The sequence below is a fragment of the Herpailurus yagouaroundi genome, unplaced genomic scaffold (assembly GCF_014898765.1).
Source record: "Herpailurus yagouaroundi ecotype Mexico unplaced genomic scaffold, PumYag 166, whole genome shotgun sequence".
NCBI classification, from domain to species: Eukaryota; Metazoa; Chordata; class Mammalia; order Carnivora; family Felidae; genus Herpailurus; species Herpailurus yagouaroundi.
Genome location: NW_024412407.1, coordinates 18,522,251 through 18,537,964, shown reverse-complemented (window position 1 = coordinate 18,537,964; position 15,714 = coordinate 18,522,251).

Below are 15,714 nucleotides of genomic sequence, written 5' to 3'. Positions count from 1 at the left end.
TATTGTCAAATTGGTTTCCATACAACACCCAGTGCTCATCCCAAAAGGTGCCCTCCTCAATACCCATCACCCACCCTCTCCTCCCTCCCACCCCCCATCAACCCTTAGTTTGTTCTCAGTTCTCAATAGTCTCTTATGCTTTGGCTCTCTCCCATTCTAACCTCTTTTTTTTTTTTTCCTTCCCCTCCCCCATGGGTTCCTGTTCAGTTTCTCAGGATCCACATAAGAGTGAAACCATATGGTATCTGTCTTTCTCTGTATGGCTTATTTCACTTAGCATCACACTCTCCAGTTCCATCCACGTTGCTACAAAAGGCCATATTTCATTTTTTCTCATTGCCACGTAGTATTCCATAGTGTATATAAACCACAATTTCTTTATCCATTCATCAGTTGATGGACATTTAGGCTCTTTCCATAATTTGGCTATTGTTGAGAGTGCTGCTATGAACATTGGGGTACAAGTGCCCCTATGCATCAGTACTCCTGTGTCCCTTGGATAAATTCCTAGCAGTGCTATTGCTGGGTCATAGGGTAGGTCTATTTTTAATTTTCTGAGGAACCTCCACACTGCTTTCCAGAGTGGCTGCACCAATTTGCATTCCCACCAACAGTGCAAGAGGGTTCCCGTTTCTCCACATCCTCTCCAGCATCTATAGTCTCCTGATTTGTTCATTTTGGCCACTCTGACTGGCGTGAGGTGATATCTGAGTGTGGTTTTGATTTGTATTTCCCTGATAAGGAGCGACGCTGAACATCTTTTCATGTGCTTGTTGGCCATCCGATGTCTTCTTTAGAGAAGTGTCTATTCATGTTTTCTGCCCATTTCTTCACTGGGTTATTTGCTTTTCGGGTGTGGAGTTTGGTGAGCTCTTTATAGATTTTGGATACTAGCCCTTTGTCCGATATGTCATTTGCAAATATCTTTTCCCATTCCGTTGGTTGCCTTTTAGTTTTGTTGGTTGTTTCCTTTGCTGTGCAGAAGCTTTTTATCTTCATAAGGTCCCAGTAATTCACTTTTGCTTTTAATTCCCTTGCCTTTGGGGATGTGTCGAGTAAGAGATTGCTACCGCTGAGGTCAGAGAGGTCTTTTCCTGCTTTCTCCTCTAAGGTTTCGATGGTTTCCTGTCTCACATTCAGGTCCTTTATCCATTTTGAGTTTATGTTTGTGAATGGTGTGAGAAAGTGGTCTAGTTTCAACCTTCTGCATGTTGCTGTCCAGTTCTCCCAGCACCATTTGTTAAAGAGACTGTCTTTTTTCCATTGGATGTTCTTTCCTGCTTTGTCAAAGATTAGTTGGCCGTACGTTTGTGGGTCTAGTTCTGGGGTTTCTATTCTATTCCATTGGTTCTGTTTCCTTTCTTGTCTGGGATTCAAAAATGTCCCCCTGCTCTGCTGTTTAGTAATGTCAAAAGAATAACTTGATATTCTTAAAACTTAAAGATACAATTGACAACACTTGTTTTCTACCACTTTTATAGTCCTACAACAAGGTAGTGTGAATAAGAAATGGGAATTAAGATTCTAAATTGAAGAAAAGGCTTTAATTAGAATCTCGACTTGCTGTAATTATAATAGCGATTTGGGATCTACTAAAATAATTTATGACCATTACATGTGCTTATGGAGAAAATATGCCAGTAATGGCATATTTCAATTAAAACCCTTAGAAGTACTAACCCATCCCAAGAAAGCAAACACAGAAGCCTGACTCTGGAGAGAGAAGCAATCTCAGAAGTTACAGATACATAAAATGGTTTACATTTATCCCATTTTTATTTTGTTTTTGCTCATTGTAAAATGAAAGATGGGAAAAGAGTAGTGGGAAATATGATGGGGGAGTTTACCGTAGAATACAATAAGAAAGCAGTGTGTTCTTGGGGTTTGAGTTACACCACCCACCCCGCTTGGCTATTATGAATATTATTACTTCCTCTTGCCATCACAGAACAAAGCTCTGGTCTTCTCCTGCTTCCTCAGAACCATTTGTGTATTCTTCATTTGAAACATAAATTAGAGTAATTATGCTGATCAAGTGAGAAATAAATGATCAATAGAAACGCATTAAGATGATGATGATCTTCTAGCCTAAGATGTCTTTGCAACCTACATCTTTTTTTTAAAAATATAATTTATTGTCAAGTTGGCTAACATACAGTGTATACAGTGTGCTCTTGGTTTTGGGGGTATTTGCAACGTGCATCTTAACCAAGCACACTTACATTTAGAGGGGTAGAATTTTTTCTAGATAGAAATCAGAATTTTTTAAACCATTACTATCACTGTCATGCACATCCAGCCCTGGTGAGTAAATCCCTGATTCATTCCAGAAGCTGTAACTTTTTTTTTTGAGGGAGAGAGAGAGAGAGCACAAGCAGGGGAGAAGCAAGGGAGGGACAGTGAGAATATTAAGCAGGCTCCACGCCTAGTATGGAGTCAGACATGGGCTCCATCTCACAAACCATGAGATCATGACCTGAGCCAAAATCAAGAATCCAACACTTAACCGACTGAGTCACCCAGGCACCCAGAAACCGTAACTATTTTTAAGTTATATCAACAATGCTAGCAAACTCACGTATGTCAAAAATCAATGAAGCAGCTATTTATGAGTTTGGGATCTGTTGGTCTCAGAGCACTCTGTTTCCCCCAACACTGGTCTCTCCCTTCCACATTCCCTTCCAGTTCCTATTTCCCTCAGATTTCCAGAAGCTCCCAATTAGTATTTTCTACCTGCAACAGCCTTGGCTGAGTCCTTAGGTGCGAACAAGCCCTTACAGATAAAAATTTCAACCAAATTCCAGTAAAAGTTTATGTAGTCCAAATACATGTCCCCAACAGGCTCCAGCACTTGGTATAAGATTTCTCTGTATATCTTACCTTTAAATTAACTATCGTATTGGTTTCCCAGGGCTGCAGTAACAAATAACCCTAAACATGGTAGCTAAAAACCACGGCAATGTTTTCTCTCAGTTTTCTGGAGGCTAGCAGTCTGAAATCAAGGAATCGGCAGGGTTGATTCCTCCTAGAGGGTCTGGTGGATAACCCATCCAATGCATTGTACTAGCTTCTGGCAGCTGCTAGCCATCCTTGGTGTTTGTTGGTTTGTGGCTGCATCAGTCCAAACTCAACTCGATCTTCACACGTCTCCTCTGTCTCGTCTCTTCTTCTAAGGACGCTGTCATTGGATTAGGACCCTCTCAGATAATCTAGGGTCTCATCTCAAGATAATTTAACTACATCTACAAAGACCAATTTTTTTCCAAATAAGGTCACATTCCCAATGGGTATATCTTTTGGGGGCCACCTCCACCCGCTCCAAATATGAAATTACATCATGTTATCTTAGGCGCGACTGCTCAGAAACTAGGCTCTCGACAGTAACTTCTTCCTCTAGCTTCTTCCCAGCTTCCCACTCAGACTCTACCTCCAATCTAATCAACCATAGGTCCAGGCAATTTTTTCCCAAACAGATATAAGCCCATCTTTTTAAATGTTTTTAATTGTCACTTCCTTAGTTAAAGTGAGGAAGCAGGGGCTGAGCTGAAGTACTAAGCTGAAACCCCAGTTTTGACACTTACCATCTGTGTGACCTTAAGCAAGTTACTCAACCTCTCTGTTCATCGGCTTCTCACCCATAGCTTGTGATGATAAGATTATAAAGACCAAAGGAATTAATATATGCAAAGTGCTTAGAACAGCATCTGGCACATAGTAGGCATTCATGATTGCTAGCTGCTGCTCTTATTCTAAGTCAGAAAACTACAGTCTCTTCAAATGAACAACCTAGTCCTAGTCGTTTTTATTTTCAAATTATTTTATTACCAACTCTAATGTCTAAGCTTAAGTTTAATAAAAAATAATAAAACATAAATACTGATATGACCCTCTTGGGAAAAAATCAACAAAATCACTTTCAGAATTCCAAAACTTTCTATAGTATTAACTGTTGTCTTTTAGCTTAAGAACTGCAAAGTGAACTAACAAATCAAACCTGCAAACCAAATGAGGTGCAAAAAGGAAATTTAGAAGATGAAAAATTCATGTCCTCATTAAAGTATGATATGGCTTATTAATAAATATGAATTTTAAAAATAATAGTGTTTTTTTTCTATTGTGTCTTTCATACATGAAAATTAAAGGAAAGAACAAACTGTTTTATCAGTGCTACAAAAGGTAGAAGTAAATAACATCAGTTAGTCGAGCGTAATCTTCATGAAAAGTATTTCTTAGGTAAAAATCAGGGACTTTGGGAGATGCACTAATGCTCTTCCATTCTCAGGAAGTTGCATGAAAAGGAGGAGCAGAAAGGAGGGAGGAAGGGAAAGAACCGACCGAGCATACAAGATCGTCCTCTAAGGAATCATCTGTCACCAAGTCTTGTCATTTCAAGCTTCCTGAACATTTCCCGAATCCTTCCTCTTCTCTCTACACCCAGTGCTGTGGTTCTGGCTTTTAGCTTGCTGTCTCCTCCCTTACTGCAGCAACTCCCAGACAGATTGTTCCAAAATGTTAAACTGTTGTTCTCACTTCTTTGTTCAGAACATTCCACTCACTCCCACTGTGCTTCAGATAAAGCCCAAAGTCTCTGATGAGACACCCAAGCCCCTCAGGGTCCCCCATGCCCAGGCTCAGCCTTGTAAGATCCAGCCATCTTGAATGCCTTGCGGTATCTCAAAAACCCCAGGCTCTCTTTTTTTCTAGGTCCTCTCCTTAGGGGATCCTGCCCTCCTCTCTCATCCCCAATGTGCTCCAGAAGCTAATTTCTATCATTCCCAAACACTCAGTGTCACCTCCCCCTTGGGAGATCTTTTTGGCCCCCATGTTGGGGTAAGTTTCCTCTTCTCTGCTCTCATGGCACCTGATCCCCAGTGAACAAACCATTTTGTAATTGTCCATATTCCCTGCCTTCCTTAAGCCCCTTGAGGGCAGGCAAGCTGACTGTCCCCAAGTGACACTTAGCCTAAGTGCCTGGCTTACAGTGGGCCCTGAACATATGTTGAATTACTCAGATTTTCAAATGCTTGAAAATTAACTTGTCCAGAACCTTCTCGCTTCTGGAATGTTCCCCCTCTTCATAATTCTGCTCTGGTCTGTACAGATCTTCACCTTTCCTTTCCTTCTGTTCACTTGGAACTCTACTGTTTGTACTATTGGCCAGGCCAAGCCCAACTTTACTACCCATCGTTATTGAGTTATCAATGAACTTTCCAAGTCCCAGTGCACACCCCTAGGTCTGGAATGTGTTTTCCTTCCAGAAGGTACCGCTGAGAAACTGTGCATGCAAAGGAGGGAGCAGTGACTTTGCAGAGTGACAGAGTCTTGCACACAAACAAATTGCACGGTTTCCCACACTGAAGGAAACTAGAATAGTGGGAAAGGATAAAGGAAAAGAAGGCAGAGAAGAAGGGGGCACCACACATTATGTCTTATTTCATGCTTTTTCTTTGTGGGGGTGGGGAGGGGGAGGGGGAGCACAAGGTGGGAGGGACAGATAGAGGGGGACAGAGGATCTGAAGCGGGCTCTTCACTGACAGTCTTATAGCAGACAGCCTGTCGTGGGGCTCGAACTCACAAACCATGAGATCATGACTTGAGCCAAAGTCAGAGGCTCAACAGACTGAGCCCCCCAGGTGCCCCTCTTATTTCATGCTTTGTATTGAAGGCTGTGGTTATGGGTTATTCTCCTCTTATGGAAACCCTTTAATCTTTTTAAAATTTTTTGTTTGTGCTTTATCGTGCTCACAAAGACGAGCTGAGGCTATTTCCTCAAATCTCCATGACTAAGAAGCCTGCCCTTTTAGATGGACAGACATAAAGGGAGAAAAGGGCATCCTAATCTGGGCTCCTCCAGCAGGGGGTGTGCCTGTCCTTACCCTCTGCACGGTCTAGCTTTGCTGCAGTCATCTCACTGCCCACCCGCTGCACCCTAAGTTGGGAAAGCCACATTGGCCTGCTGATTGACAGTTACATGTTTCCCTGGCTGTGTGATGGGTTCTCTGTCTATAAGTGAGCTCTGCTGTGCTCAGAGATGCCTCAGGAGAGGTGAAAGAGCCCTGCTGGGGCTCCGGGTGGGTCTCTGGCACATATAAACCTTTATGTCTACATGCCGAGAGCATTTTGTTCCTATGCAGGTAGCACGGTCGCTCAGATGTGCACACATGCCTTCATCATTTTCCATATAGGCACGTACTAGTATCTCAGATGATTCACAGCACAAATTTTGATGGTCCTAATTTGGGTAGATAAAAAACTATTTCAAATACAGATCCAAAAGGAAAATGTTTTAAAAGAAAGTTAACAACATTATTAAATACTACTCTATCCTGCCTTTTTTTTTTTAATGTATTAATTTATGGGCCCCTGGGTGGTTCAGTTAAGCATCTGACTTCTGCTCAGGTCATGATCTCACAGTTCGTGGGTTTGATTGAGTCCCCGATCAGGTGAGCTCGAGCCCTGCTTCGGGTAAACACGAGCCCTGCTGCAGGTGGGCCCTGCTTCTCTCTCTCTCTCTCTCTCTCTCTCTCTGCCCCTCATGAGATTCTCTCTCTCTCTCTCCCCCTATCTCTCTGCCCTTCGCTCCACCTGCACCCGCTCTCTCTCTCTCTCTCTCTCTCTCTCTTAAAAAAAAATGTATTAATGTAAAGTCTGGAGTTCAAACTCTGCCCACAATGCCAAGTTTCACTACAACTATGCCAATTTCCTGAAGGACCAAGGTCAGAACCAGGAAGCCATCTACCACTACAGAACAGCCCTCAGATAAGTGCCCTAGGACTGTGTGCTTCTCAGGTTCACTCACTAGCCCTCCCAGTGTGTGTGTGGGGGGGGGGGGGGCGGGGGAGGGGCAGTGAACATCTCCTTGGAGGTGGTATGGATCCTGGACTCCCCATCTTTTGCTCAGTGCTCAAGTCTGTTGTGAATGTCGTAACTCTACCTTACTACTAATTCTTGGTGTTTTCCTGTAAAAGTTTCCATTGCTACACATTACTCAATGACACTCGGTCAAACACACATACGCAGGTGAACAAGAATTGGTTGTCAAAAATACACCAGTAAACTCTCAGAACAGGTATTCCAATGCATTATTAACGGGAAATCTAGGTTTCTCACTGCTTGAGGAAGATTTTTTTGAAGTCATTTGAAAGCAATTAAGATGCCCTACCATGTCATGTTAGATTAAGAATAAAATGAGAAAATACTTTACTGCCATGTTTGGAATTTAAGGCATTTTAGAACATGTATGTATTTATATTTTTCCCCAGGTAAAGTGTTCTGATGCTCTCCTCACACCTTTCATTGGGATGCAATAAATCAAACGCAGTGATAGTTGTGGCTTTACTTCATCCTTAGGAAAAGCTCATTGCTGTAGGACTCTCAGACAATCTTTGTATCTCAGTGATGACTTTTCTTGGTGGCCATCTCTCAAAATTCCGGTAAAGAATACAATTGACCTTGAACATGTGGAGACTTGATGACTAAAATACATGAGACTATAGTCAACCTGAACTATCTCCTCTATTACATACTGTGATACTCATAGAAGCCTTTTCAGCAGGATCCTGGACCCCACAGATTGGCCACATTTGAGTTCTCTAATTCAGTCCCACACTTGTAGATGCCCAAAGCACATATACCACTAGGTGTATATAGTAGAATAACATATTTCACTTAAGATATTGAGGCTCTATTTTCTAAAGCTCCTACCAAGATGTTCTCAAAGCTTGGTTTTAAAAATTACCATTCCTACGGTCATCGGAATTTTTAAAAATTATTCTTTGGGGCAATCTTCTGCACCAGTGAATTATTCATCAATTACTTAATATTCACCATGACTGCCAACTTAAAACAGTACACACAAAATTAGCCACCATGAACTTTCCTAAAGCTCACAAGAAACAGAAGTTCCAAAGGGAAAGTCAGAACAAAGCCTCATGTTTTTATTAAGGAGTAGATGACATGTGAAAAGGTTTATGAAGAATCATATTCTTTTGCTGGGAGGCAGTTTACCAAAAGGTTAGAGCTCTGTCGTACATTGGTGGAATTATGTTGATTTTTACATTCTTAAAATGCTATGCTTTAGCGATCAGAAAATATTTCTGTAAAGGATTACAGAAGTCCATTGGACACTTTGAGTTTATCTCCAGTAAAACAATAAAAATAAATGTTTTATTAACTGTGCTTTTGTGAGAAGCATGTCTCTTAAGAAATGAAAAATGAAACAATTAAAGCTACAAATAGACCACACAGTGATTGATGAAATATTTTATCCTCTCAGACCAGGCTCAAAACCCTGGCTGGTTCAAAAGTACTGTCTTTATTGTCTGGAGGCTCCTGTTGTGAATATTCGACAGATGTTGGCGTCTTTGAAATTATTGCAATTTACATGAGTTGCTGAGGGAGGAATTCCTTTCCATTCCAAGAGCCTGTCCCATCTCCCCACTTGAGTGTAGTTAATATTTTCCATATCTGCCCAGAACAAGAGAATAATAGGGAAATGCAGGTTTGAAGTGTCTGTAGTCACATCCAACAGTCATTGTCACTACTGTAACGACTGCAGATTCCAAGAGCAATAGTAAATAAAGTTAGTCATTCAAATTGTATTTATTGTGAGCCAATAAATAACTTTTTGGCTAGCTTGTATTTCTCAACCTGGTCTAGTATTAAACTGACAATTATATATGACATACCCATTCTGCTTCTTTTAAATTTTTATTTTATTTTTACAGGGTTGCAGAATTACCATTGCCCCCTTCCCTCTGGGCATGGCCCATTTAAACATATTTGTATAGTATGGGAAAGCCTCCCCTGGAAAAATACTACATGTAAAGCTATAGTTTCAGGGACACCTGTGTAGCTCAGTCAGTTAAGCATCCAACTCTTGATTTCAACTCAGGTCATGATCTCCATGGTTCATGGGTTCAAGCCCCACGGAGGGCTCTGTGCTGACAGTGGGGAGCCTACTGAGGATTCTCTCTCTCCCTCTCTCTCTGACCCCCTGGCCCCCGCTCATGCTTTCACTCTCCCAAAATAAATAAATAACTTAGAAAAAATAAAGTTATAGTTTCAGCTTAAAACCTGAAAAAAAAATAAGTCAAAACATTCAGTGCCCTTGAAACTTCAGCCAACATGAATGTTAGCTTTGCTTTGCTTTGCGAGGCAGCTCTCACGTTTATAGCTATTCCAGGTTTTGTAAAGTTTGAGATTCTATATAGTGGAGAATCAGAGCACCACGGGTAGAGCTGACATATGCCTCTTAAGTGTTCTGACCACTGAATGACCCCGGGGAAAGTTTCTGCCATCCCACCTCATGTGGTGGGAGTATAAACGCCAGAGACACCGCCCCCCCCCACCCCTGCCCAGTATCTCAGTTCTTCCTGCACAAGCACCAACACAAAGTGCCTCATCCAATAAATCCAAAAGGACACACAATGATCCAGTCTGCATAAAGTGTGGAGGATGCCCCCTAGTGAGCTTCTAACGAGCCACTAGCTGGTTTATTTTTAAAGTCAATTTAGGGGCAACTGGGTGACTCAGTCAGTTAAGCATCCAACTCTTGATTTCGACGCAGGTCATGATCTCACAGTTTGTGAGATCAAGCCCCTTGTCGGGCTCTGCGCTGACATGGACCCTGCTTGGGATTCTCTCTCTCCCTCTCTGTCTATCCCTCCCCCTGCTTGTGCTTCTCTCTCTCAAAATAAACAAAATTTAAAAATTTTTAAATAAAGTTAATTTGAAGTGGAAAATCATAAAGCAAATAATGTTTAACCTTAAACCTAAAAAAAATAATAATAATATTTAACATTTTATTTTAACCTAAAACATGCACATGTGTATTTGTCCATACTTTAAAGCCAGGCTCTTTAATAAGAGCCAAATCATCATTAGTGCCTAATTAAACAGCAGTTTTATGTTTAAGCAATTTCACTTTTTTAGTCTTCCTAAAGCACATACACACTTGGTTTTCATAGAAATGACAGCTCCTTTCGCACTCATATTTTATACACTTATAGGATACTTTGCTAAATTATGCAATTAGAAATAAAAAACGCAACTGAATAAACTTGAGAATAAACATCAAGTGACTCTTGGCAATCCAACATTCAGCCAGTAGGACCAGAGTCATACAGATGCACTGAAGGGGGGCACACTTCCCCAAGTGTTTATTAGGGCACTACTCAGTGAATTCACAAAAGGATTAGAGAATGGCTGCTGACCTGGTGACTCTTAAGTGGAGATTTTTTTAAGGTGAAGTGTATCTAAACTAGTAAAAATTATGGTTTCCACTACTGTTCAGAGTCACTGGATGCCAATTGTTGGTTATTTTCAGCTGGCTTTCTCGCATGCAGGAATGAAAAATAAGGTTTCCTACTGCCTAGGGAGTTAGGCTGGCCTCTCCAATGTCACTAGAATATTACCCCACATTCCACTGAACATTTGTTCGCCTGGATGTCCTTCCCAGCACTCTACTGCAGAACGCCCCTGTAGCCCCAGGTGTTGATGTACCCGAGGTGTTTGGATATCAACCACGTGCAGCATTTCATCCAGAAAAGAGGGCTGAGATCCTCAGTCTCCCAGACATCTGCTTTCGTCTTCACATGTACAATTTCGGCACAAAATAGATAGTAAATCAACTAAGATTGATTTTTCTCCTCCAATATTTTGGTCAAGAAGTACAGAACCCTGCCCTGGGGCAGACACAAGTGTGCCCAGGCAGCCTTGAAACACTTAGAATGGCCTTGGATGCTCTTATTATGCCTTTTATTACTGTTTTAAGCAGAACTTATGAAAGGAAAGAAAACTGTGCAAGGGATTAAAATTCCCTATCATGTTGTCTAACTTTCTTATCACTAAAAAGAAAAGACTATGCTTTTAATAATTCTGTACAAAACAAAAACAAAAAGAGAATCCTATCCCACTTTTTCACTTGCTTGAACATTGTAAAGGAAAAGATTGAACTTGTTTTTATTAAAATTAATTTAATACATAGAGATTTTTTATAATAATGCCCACTAATAATAGTACTTAATCATCCTTCCTGTGTGGACAGTTGGAACTCCTCAAGAAAATTATATAAGACTTGGATGTATATTTTTTTCAATTAGAAAAAAAACAATTATTTCAAAAAGAAATAAGTAGGTGAATCGTAAAGAAACATCATCAGGGGTGCCTGGCCAGTCGTTAAGCATCCAACTCGACTTTGGATCAGGTCATGATCTCATGGTTCATGGGATCAAGCCAGGCATTGGCCTGCTGGCTGACAACATGGAGCCTGCCTGCGATTCTCTCTCTCCCTCTGTCTGTTCCTCCCTTGCATGCATATGTGCTCGCTCGCTCGCTCTCTCTCTCTCTCTCCCAATAAATAAACTTAAAAAAAAAAAAAAAAAAGAGGGGCGCCTGGGTGAGTCAGTCAATTAAGCGTCTGACTTCAGCTCAGGTCATGATCTCATGGTTCATGAGTTTGAGCCCCATGCCTGACTCTGTGCTGACAGCTCAGAGCCTGGAGCCTGCTTCAGATTCTGTGTCTCCCTCTCTCTCTGCCTCACCTCCACTTGCTTGCTCTCTCTCTCTCTCAAAAATAAATAAACATTAAAAAAAGTTATTAAAAAAAAAGAAACATCATCAGAGCTGGCCTGAAATATAAGAAAAGCTAATTGCAGGTGCAAATTAGCCTACTTTTTGATGATATCCTAAGCGTATTCAAAAAGATTATTATATAACATTTCTCATGAAATGTATGAAAAGCATGTTCAATAGAACATGTGGGGTTTGGAAATTGTAAAACTTAGGATCCATGGAGTAGGAAAATACACCATCTTATTTACACAGCTTATTTTGAATGAACTTTTTTTTTTCAATGTTTATTTATTTTTGGGACAGAGAGAGACAGAGCATGAACGGGGGAGGGGCAGAGAGAGAGGGAGACACAGAATCGGAAACAGGCTCCAGGCTCTGAGCCATCAGCCCAGAGCCCGACGCGGGGTTCGAACTCACGGACCGCGAGATCGTGACCTGGCTGAAGTCGGACGCTTAACCGACTGCGCCACCCAGGCGCCCCTTGAATGAACTTTTAAAATAACTGTCATAACTACAGATGGCCTCAGATGCCAACTAGCATGTGTTTCTGGAAGGAATAAAATTCCAACACCACTTGTTGCTTGGATCTAACACATGAAATTTCCTCCTTTGGAGTGGAGTTAATATATTGGTGCTCACATTTAGAGGCCTGAATTTCCTTTATGATATCTCATTTGGAAACTTGACATTATTTTTGTATCTCCTTGCTGATGAAATTATGTTCTCACCATACGTGTTACATTAGGTTTAGCAGTCTTGATCATTAAATTTAAGAAGCATTTGTTTATTTTAGTGACATAGTGGTCACACGTATAGATACATCTTACACTACAGAGAACATCGAAACACTATCATCTTCATCCAAAATGGCTCTAAGTGTGCATAGATGTCGATCTGCTCATATCTTTATTTATAATGGTTTTGTGTGTGGTTTTCCCTCGACACCATCATGATACTCATGTTTATGTACAACTAGTTTTCCTGAGCTAGTTTTTTTTTTTTTAATCTTTTTTTTTTTAACGTTTATTTATTTTTGAGACAGAGAGAGACAGAGCATGAACAGGGGAGGGGCAGAGAGAGAGGGAGACACAGAACCGGAAGCAGGCTCCAGGCTCTGAGCCATCAGCCCAGAGCCTGACGCGGGGCTCGAACTCACGGACCGCGAGATCGTGACCTGGCTGAAGTCGGACGCTTAACCGACTGCACCACCCAGGCGCCCCACCTGAGCTAGTTTTAAAAGAATGAGGCACAGTTCACCATAGCTTTGCTCACTCTACGAGCTGCCTGTCTGTGTGGCTTTTGTGTGGGGTCCTAAGATTTCCTGCCTCCTTTACCTGGCTCTGGATTTTTCCTTTCCGTGGCCTTTTTGTGTCCACATTGTGATGAGCTTTGACGCTACTCCCAGCATTCTCCCCTCAGGGTGGGGCCCTGTCCTGGGAGGGTCAGTTATGAAGACTGCAGCCCCCTTTGACTTGTGCATGCCTGGAATTACGTACGATGTTGAGTCTCACAGAGAGGCATGGAAAAATATTTGGCTTGGTGTCTGTGAGGATCACATGGTTTGAATGATGGAAGATTGGGGCGCTTTGGAAGGCACTCCTTCCAAGAACATTCCTGCACTCATCCTTCCCACCCATGAGCACACAGTGTGGTGGAAACAGATGGACGCTAGAGGACGCAGGTCCTCACTCTGCTGGTGATGAAGAAATACCAGAGGATAGCTTCACTGAAGGGAGCAAGTTTCCAGGGTTTTTCTGGAAGATGAGAAAGCCATGGGAGAAACAGAGAGCTGGGTGTTTCAGCCTGCCATGGGTTCATGAGGCTTGTGGAGACAACTGAGTCCACACAGAGATTCTGTAGCTGCATGTACTCTCTCCACCTCTACATCAAAGGCCGAAGGACCCTAAAGTACGTTGATTATTAAAAAGAGAAGATTCAGGGGCACCTGGGTGGCTCAGTCGGTTAAGCGTCCGACTCTTGGTTTCTGCTCAGGTCATGGTTCCACGGTTCATGAGCTGGAGCCCCGTGTCCACCTCTGTGCTGATGGCGTGGAGCCTGCTTGAGATTCTATCTTCCTCTCTCTGCCCCTCCCCTACTCATTACCTCTCTCCCTCTCCTCTCAATCTCTCTAAATAAATAAATAAACTTTAAAAAAAAAAAAAAAAGAGAAAGGACTCAGAAAAAAAAAAAAACACAACAAATCAGCCACATTTGTTAGAATGTAGCAGGTGTGGCCATGACAACTTTTACACAAATTCTTTCACTGATTTCTCAATAACCTAGTGAAATGTGCTATTGGCTCTGCTTTTACAAGAAAGAAACTAAGGCACAGACACAAATCCAACCTACACAATTAGAAAGTGTCACAGGCCTAAAGGAGCTCAGGGCTTCTGATTGCCAGTCCAGTTCTCTTTCCATTTCACCAGAACATCTCCCCATGCATCCTGCTCCCATAACAAGGAAAGGTTAGATTGTATTCACAATATTCTGCTTACAGGAGCAAAGAAGTGTGATAATGCTTTTTAAAAAAGAATGTTGGGGCACCTGAGTGACTCAGTCGATTAAGCATCCAACTTTGGCTCAGGTCATGATCTCACAGCTCGTGGGTTCGAGCCCCGCATCGGGCTCTGTGCTGACAGCTCAGAGCCTAGAGCCTGCTTCGGATTCTGCCTCCCTCTCTGCTCCTCCCCCGACTTGCAGTCTGCCTCTCTCTCTCTCTCTCTCTCTCTCTCAAAAATAAGTAAACATTTTAAAAATATAAATTAAAAATAAATTAAAAAGAATGTTATTTGGGGCACCTGGGTGGCTTAGTCGGTTAAGCGTCAGACTCTTGATTTTGGCTCAGGTCGTGATCTCACATTCATGGGCTCAGAGTTCAAGCCCTGCATCAGGCTCTGCTCTGACACCTTGGGATTTTCTCTCTTCCTCTCTCTGCCCCTCCACTGCGCTCTCTCCCTCCCTCCCTCTCTCTCTCTCTCTCTCTCTCTTTGTCTCTCTCTCAAAATAAACACTTTTTTAAAAAGAAAAATAATAAAAATAATGATAGTAGCTAATTTCCTACTTTTTGGCACTGACAAGGTTAAGCCTTAACTACAAGAATAGTCAACTATTTAGAGGACTCATTTCCTGACTTCAGCCTTGGTTTTACTTTAAATCCTGTTGGCAGATAAACAGAAGGGAGGTCTTCTGAGTCATACCTACTGTACCAAGAGCTGAGTTCAGATTAGGTTGATTGATCATTACTTTAGGGATAAAGGAGGAACCTGGCAGAGAGCAGGGGTAAGACTGACCTGAGAGTACAGTGCCATATCCTGAAATTGAGTCTATGTGGGATAGTTTTTAGTCCTGAGAAATCTGGAGTTTATTGGTGTTCGGTTGTTTTTTATTTTATTTTATTTTATTTATTTATTTATTATTTTGGCAATCATATTTTCCTCTTTGATTTATTTTTCTCAACAGAAAATAGAAAATAAACATCTGACCTTAAGCATAGTTAACCTTCAATAAATAAAATCTGGGAATGGAAATCAGGCAAATAAATCTGGGTGTGTACACACAGGAAATTACAAACTAGAGCACATGATGCAATTTTACTGGAACCATGGAATTACTTACAAATCACTTGAACAATGAAAAATTGATGGCATCCATAACTCTTTAACAGACTGTGCAAACCATAAACGCAATTCTTGAAATAGAAAATAAATCCTATCTTTTAGTTGTATAAATTCTACCAATCGCTAATTTCTGTACAGCCTGGTATATAACCCTTTCTCTTTTTGTGAGATTCAAGCTTGTAGAACTTTGGTGAAAGAGCTTAAAAATAGTAGATTGAACACTGTATTGAACCTTGTATTTTAATTTAATTTTTATATAACACGTGGGGAACCAAGTCTCGTCCATTTGCTGCATGTTACTGATTTCAATAGGCTTTCAATTATGCCATAGCTTTTAGAGATGCTCATCTTGTGTGCTAGGAAGCAAATTTTTCCAGTTGAAGAAGGAATCCTCTTGGCTCAGTCTATTTAGAAATATTTCACTTCTGTTTAAGTACTTCTTGCTGAAATACTGTAATGGAACGGGTTGGTCAAGGGCAAAAAGTAGCTATGATTCCACATTGAAGATCAAGTGGCAGTAGCG